Here is a 7,679-nt window from a genome sequence, read left to right on the forward strand (position 1 = left end):
ACATATGTTGTTTTGCTGTTGGACACTGTGCATTATCATCATAATAATTCTTGTGAAAGAAAAATGCATTAAGTGTAATACGGCCCAAATAGAATACAAAGTTTCTGCCTCCTGGGAACTTGTGTTTTAATGAATGCTATTGTTTAACAGAAAACCTATTATGCCACAAGGTCTTCCAACTTTGCTGTGAAATACGTTGATGAAAATGTTATTTTTTATAACAAATTGAGGGAAATAGAACAAGCAGAGGGACTGAGCAAGTTTCATTGAAAAGTAGAGTGTGTCTCAGTCAGAGTGTGGTGTATGGTCTCCTTTCATGTAAATAGAACAAGCAGAGGGACTGAGCAAGTTTCATTGAAAAGTAGAGTGTGGTGTATGGGCTCCTTTCATGTTTCCTTAAGGCAGAGATTAATAAAATGTTATAATTTCTCTAAATGATATTGACAAATATAACAATTTCTTTTTTTATCATTTTAGATTTGCTCTAAATCTATCCATACTCATCATTATTTTTACTAGCACAATGGTGGATACTCAGTAAAGCAATTCATATGTACATTTAGAGGTTTTTGAAGCAAGGTTGGGGTTTGAATATGTTATTATATGCTTAAAGATAATGCTTAAAGGTTGAATGGATTCTCAAGTCCTGTCCTGCCAATTGGCCTCTCTTCCAATGAAATCATCAAGGGAACTTTATAAAAGGAACAAGAGTGAGTGAGGATCAACATGTATTTTATTGTCAACTAGGTAGGTACCCAATTCTAGTGAGCAGCTTGAGGCACATGCTTTTAGGTTGGAGGCCTACATGGACCACTATTTCCCTTAAGGTTTAAATCTCAATTTTGAAAAAGTACAGTCCTCTGGTTGCCTGCACCATCTTGGAACCTGAAGGAATTGCCAGTATACTTAAGTGTTCAAATGGAGAAAAACATAGCCAAAAATATCTTTCTTAAGATGGTAGTCTTGGGTCAGCTTATCTCTCCATTTTCTTCGGGAGCGGAGAGGAAAGAGAACACGGTTTTCTGTATTAGGGCCTTCTTGGGTCTTCTTATCACATAAAGGTGGACAGTAGGTAGGTCATGTCTTTGTAGGAGGCCAGTAAATTCAGATGGTTTCTGCACTTGGGTATATGTGCCCTCAAATAATATTCCACATTCTGAAAAATGAGCTTAATGTTTTCTCCATTTTAAGAAAATACAGGAAAGGAATGTCAAGTGGCAGAAGCTGACGGAGAGATATTTTTCTAGAGTAGAGAGCCTCCCCTTTCTCCCTGCAGAACCAGACTCTGACTACTGTATTAGACTGATGTTCGAAAGAAATACTTTGTTATTCTTTCCTTAGAATCATGGTGGTATAGTCAAGTCTTAAATTTTGTGTAGTGTACTTTCCTCATTAATGGGAGGTAGGCTTCTGGGGATTTCTAGAATTGCATAAATACTTGAATGTGCCAACAGTTTCTTTCCACATCTTTCCTTTGCAATTTACTTTCATTTCTCTCAATGCTCTGTAACTTCTCTACATCACTAACAAATATCTGGAAGAAGTCAAAATAGAAGTCTTCAAGTCAGTACTGCTAACTCTCATGAAAACTACAACTCTCTTCTCTTTTACTAATAGAAGAGCCTCTCAGATCTTTACGCATATATTATTTTATCTCAGTTTATACACAAGTCTAACAATCAAGATTATACAAGATCTCAGACTGTAGGCAATTAGGAGGAACAAAGAAGAGGGGGAGACATACAGGATACTCACTGAGAATAGCAATGAATAGCTTACTAACCAGAAGATAACCCTATAAAAAGCATATATAGGTACCCTAGGAATCATGGGATTCGAGTCAGCTCCTATAGGAGTAGACCATCCTGAGGAGCAGTTGACTCTAGATTTTATCAGAGAGTTTGATACACTCAATATTGTCTTTAAGAAAATCTGTAAAATATGAAATACAAATAAGTAATTATTTAATTTTACCTCTGTCTTAGAAATCACCTGTGTGTAGAACCATATACCAATATTAAAAATAAAAATTATTAGTATATTGCAACAAGTGTTTATTTCATGATACAAGGTTTAGTTATTTGTAACAAGTATGACTAACTCTTTATTCATCATCCTAGGTATATGAGAAATTGTGTATGAGAATAGAAAAAGGGGCTTCAGAAGAATAATAATGAAAATAGCGGCCTAAAGTCTAACAAGCCTGTGTTCAAATCCTGGCTTTGTTACTAAACTCTCATGCGTTTCAGTTACTTTACCTGATATCATCTTTGCAGGCATTTAATGCTTATTCCCATCATTTAGAGTTATTTTGATCATTAAGTGATAATTACTAGAGGCTATTTGGGCTGCCCACTGAGTAATCTAGAGTAGGGGAATAATAGATAATGGGTATAGCTTTTTCAGTTTATCTCTAACTCAGTAATACAGGCCTTCAGAAGTAAGCACTTAGAACCAGTCTTCTAAAAATAAGCTTACTTATTAGAGTGTTGTGAGTAAATGTGGGACGTTGAGAAACTAACTGTTCTTCCTCTAGTGCCCTCTACTTTTGAGGGCACTATAGCAGGCAGCATGATCTCATGGTACTGGCACTGTCCAAGATGGAGGTGGCTGAGGATAGGTGCAAACTGGGTGATTTCTCTTTAATAAGTGGCTTGGAAAATGCTTATTTCCCAAATTCAGTCACTTATCTCAGGAAAGAGTCAGGATGCACCACAAGCCATCATCCAAGCAGACAGTATGTGCATCAGGGCAGTCCCACATCATGACTAAGATCCAGTTCTCTTAGCTCTTTTCCACTAAGTGTGTAGGCTACATTTCGAAACAAGCCACGGTTGTTCCGTCACAAATGATGTCTCTGAGGAAGGGTCATTGAAAACCAAAGCATTTTCTCCATTCAGCTGCTTTACTTTGCTTAATGCAACAATATTAGAAACACCAGGAATTAAAACATTACTGCTATTAGTTGATTTTTAACAGTGCGATGTCAGTGTTCATTTCGTCTGTTTGTTTTTGTAACTCAAGAGTTCTTGCCTTCCATAAACACTTTGTACTTGTTCTTGCTTTTTTTCATGTAAAAGTGTTAAAATAACAGATACTTTTCCAAATTTGCCGAAGTTCAGTTATAAATATTAGTTCATTTCTGTTTGACTATTAATTAATACTGTCCTGGTTTCTTGCTACATCATCAAGATGGGCTACAGAATTTATTGTGAGTACAATTGGACCCATTACATAATTTTGCTTTTTGTCTTAAAGGCCCAGTTTTAAAAATAGAGTCAGAATTTCAGTCACATATTAATGTATTGTTTTAAATCCTGGATGTGTTTACAGAATAGTTAACACTCACAAATAACTGTGTGTGTTTAACTTTTGGTCAAACACTGCTGTCAAAGTGACAGTTTTTCATTTGCAAAGTTAAGATGTCCCATTCTTAAACAAACACCTTTATCTCAATAGTGGGACAATGAGAGCTGATAAATTCAATCATGCAGTATCCTGGTTGCTGAATATCAAAGTCAAAAAGCTAATTAAGTCATCTGAGGACGTGTGTGTGTGTGTGTGTGTGTGTGTGTGTGTGTGTGTGTGTGTGTTCCTGCGTGCGCGCGAGCGTGACAGTGACTGCGCGGGATGACGCGCTTGGGGGTTTCTGTGTCAATCATGCAGTATCCTGGTTGCTGAATATCAAAGTCAAAAAGCTAATTAAGTCATCTGAGGACGTGTGTGTGTGTGTGTGTGTGTGTGTGTGTGTGTGTGTGTGTGTGTGAAAGCAAGGGGAAAACAGTCTCTAGGGTAAGCACATAGCAAATTCCAGAAAACTTCCAGCTTCAGAGAAGTGCCAACATGCGCATTAAGATAAGTGCTGTTAAAATATTAAGCATCAATTTGTACCAACCTTGCGTTTCTTAAATCTATAGGGACACCACAGTGATGGAAGGGCATGTATGAACCTCAGGAACAAGAGATTCTCAGTATTACTCTTTTCCCTGTCAATTTTGATAACGCGTATCATTGTAGAAAAGTCAGAATTAAAAAAAGAAAAAAGGAAGAAAAGACTATCTCTATACTTCTACAATCCAGAGATAGATATCCTTTGTTAACATTTTGGCAAACAGTGCTATTTAAGTGCTTATTTTTCATATATCCATTTATATTTTAAAATTTGATATCTTTAGGAATATTTAAATACATCATAATCTTTTACTTTATATTACTTTGTCTTTGCAAACATCATTAAATCCTTTTTTTAATTTCTTGAAAACTGTAATTTTACTATATTTGGGTAGTTAACTTGGTCCACTGGTTTGCTATTACAAACTTGAGAATCCCTGTGCACACATTTATATACATAGTATTTCTAGAATTAAAATTAATGGGTCAAAGAATATTTCAGGTTTTTAGCACATATTGACTTTTTCTCTGGATAGCTTATATGCATTTATGTTTCTGCTGGACAGAAATGCTTTACCACTTATTTATCTTCTCTGGGTCTTATTAACATTTCTCTCAGACATTCTTTTAAAATCTTGGAGTTGCATTTTATGATTCTTGTTTTTTAAAACTTGTTAAGATGTGGGTTTTGGCCCAGTATGTGGTCTATCTTAGTGAATGTTCCAAAATACGAATACCGGTTGCACTCCCATCAGCATTGTACAAGAGTGTTGCTTCATATCCTCACCAACTGTAGGTTTTAGATTAACTTATTCTGGTGTATGCATAAAGGAATATTACTATGGTCTTAATTTGTATGCCTGCCTTAGGTTGAGTTTTTTTTTTGAAAGCAGAACCTAAAAAAATAACTTATATGCAGGATGCAATTCAAGGAAGTAAGAATGAAGGATCTTTGGGAGTGATTGAAAAATGAAAACCCAGTGTAAGTGTGTGTTACAAAATCACCTCTGTGGGAAGCTAGGGCTTGTCCAGGACCTTCTGAAGAGTGTACAGAAAGCCACTCAGTATTGTCTGCTCAAGGATCAACTAGGAGGATAATTATTTATTGACTCTAGTCCTCCTTTGGTAGAGGGTTACCCCAGCCTCTTTGTACTTCTATACTTGCTCAGCAGGCTTTTATTAGCATTCTTGATATTGGAGAAGTCCTGGAGCACACAGAAATACATGACACACTCTTAAGGCAAGATGCTGTCTGAGCAAGGCTGAAAGACATGGATGAAATTAGTGATAAATTAGAAGGGATACAGGGAGGAGCACAATGGCCTCTAATGCAATTTCAGTGATAAGTAATGGAGTAAAGCAAGTTTTGTGTTTATTGACCATTTGGACTTGTCTTCTAAAAAATGATACATGAAGCTTCTTGCATGTTGTTTTATGATATTTCTGTGTAGTTTACTTTTCATTTGTAGAAATGATTTATAAATTGCAGTTATAAGTGCTTTATCACTTACATGTATTGAAAATGTTGTCTCCTCCTTTCACCTTGCCTTTCTACTTTCTTAACATGAGTTTTCTGAACAGAAGATCCTATTTTAATGTAGTCCAATCTATCAAGCTTTGTATTTGTAGTTAGTTATTTTCATGTCCCACTTAAGGAATCTTTTCCTTTCAAAAATTTATGGAAATATATTATTAATAGAAGGCTTTTTCTTGTCTTTCATGATTAGCTCTACAATCCTCCTGTATTGATTTTTATGTATGATATATTACATCATAGATTAATACATATATTACATATGTAATACATATATATATATATATTCTGCTCAGACTCCTCTTTTCTCCTTCTACAGGGATTTCTTCTCTATCCCTATCCCCATATAAGTGGAAACCTTGAAATTAGTAACTTTCTTACAAGACCCGGATTTCCTTGTCACAATTGTTTGGACCAGTTACGGAGGCTTTTTCTAAATTATCGATTTTTTTTCTGGTAGTGGATGCTGTAAAATGAAGAGACTGGGTTCTGCCAGTGGCTGTGTTTTCCTATGTGTTTAAGAGACAATGAGTAGACGGGCTTCCCTGGTGGCACAGGTGGTTAAGAATCTACCTGCCAAGGCAGGGTACATGGGTTCGAGCCCTGGTCTGGGAAGATCCCACTTGCCACAGAGCAACTAAGCCTGTGTGCCACAACTACTGAGCCCACGTGCTGCTGCCACTGAAGCCCACGTGCCTAGAGCCCGTGCTCTGCAGCAAGAGAAGCCACCGCACTGAGAAGCCCATGCACCACAATGAAGGGTAGCCCCCACTGGGCGCAACTAGAGAAAGCCCACACGAAACAATGAAGACCCAACACAGCCAAAAATAAATAAATAAATATTTTTAAAAATCTATCCTTAAAAAAAAAAAAAGGGGCTTCCCTGGTGGCACAGTGGTTGAGAATCCGCCTGCCAATGGAGGGGACACGGGTTCATGCCCCGGTCCGGGAGGATCCCACATGCTGCGGAGCGGCTGGGCCCGTGAGCCATGGCCACTGAGCCTGCGCGTCCGGAGCCTGTGCTCCACAACGGGAGAGGCCACAACAGTGAGAGGCCTGCGTACCACAAAAAAAAAAAAAAAAAAAAAAAGAGATAATGAGGAGAGAATTGAGGGGGCAGAGGAAGAGGGGAGAGAAAGAGAGACCTGAAAATCTTCTAGTCCTTAGTTTCTCATACTTCCAAGGCAACCATCCTGTCTTTCTTCACATTTCATTTCTCACTTTGGTTAATCAGTGAATCCCCCTTTGCGCCTAAGCTGGAGTTAGATTTCTGTCACTTAGAAGACCAAAATCTCTGTGTTTATGTTTTTACAGACTAGATTACTAGAAGTGCTAGAAGTAAACACACTGCTCATAACACATTCACATTTTATATTTATAAGCCAATGTCCTTCCAGAGTGGCTTTCATAATCTGATTTCAATCGTGTTGAGTAAACTTTTTCCCTCATACCATTTACTAATTTTTCTTTGAATTTTAGAATTTTATTTATTTTTTTATACAGCAGGTTCTAATTAGTTATCCATTTTATACATATTAGTGTATACATGTCAATCCCAATTTCCCAATTCATCACACCACCACCACCCCCGCTGCCACTTGACCCCCTTGGTGTCCATACGTTTGTTTTTTACAGCTGTGTCTCTATTTCTGCCCTGCAAACTGGTTAATCTGTACCATTTTTCTAGGTTTCACACATATGTGTTAATATACGATATTAATTTTTCTCTTTCTGACTTACTTGACTCTGTATGACAGTCTCTAGATCCATCCATGTCTCTACAAATGACCCAATTTCACTCCTTTTTATGACCGAGTAATATTCCATTGTATATATATGTACCACATCTTCTTTATCCATTCATCTGTCGATGGGCATTTAGGTTGCTTCCATGACCTGGCTGTTGTAAATAGTGCTACAATGAACATTGGGGTGCATGTGTATTTTTGAATTATGGTTTTCTCTGGGTACATGCCCAATAGTGGGATTGCTGGGTCATATGGTAATGCTATTTTTAGTTTTTTAAGGAATCTCCATACTGTTCTCCATGGTAGCTGTATCAATTTACATTCCCACCAACAGTGCAAGAGGGTTCCCTTTTCCCCACACACTCTCCAGCATTTGTTGTTTGTAGATTTTCTGATGATGCCCATTATAACTGGTGTGAGGTGATATCTCACTGTAGTTTTGATTTGCATTTCTCTAATAATTAGTGATGTTGAGCATCTTTTCGTGTGCCTCTTGGCCATCATAT

The sequence above is a fragment of the Physeter macrocephalus genome, chromosome 19 (genome assembly GCF_002837175.3).
Source record: "Physeter macrocephalus isolate SW-GA chromosome 19, ASM283717v5, whole genome shotgun sequence".
NCBI lineage: Eukaryota > Metazoa > Chordata > Mammalia > Artiodactyla > Physeteridae > Physeter > Physeter macrocephalus.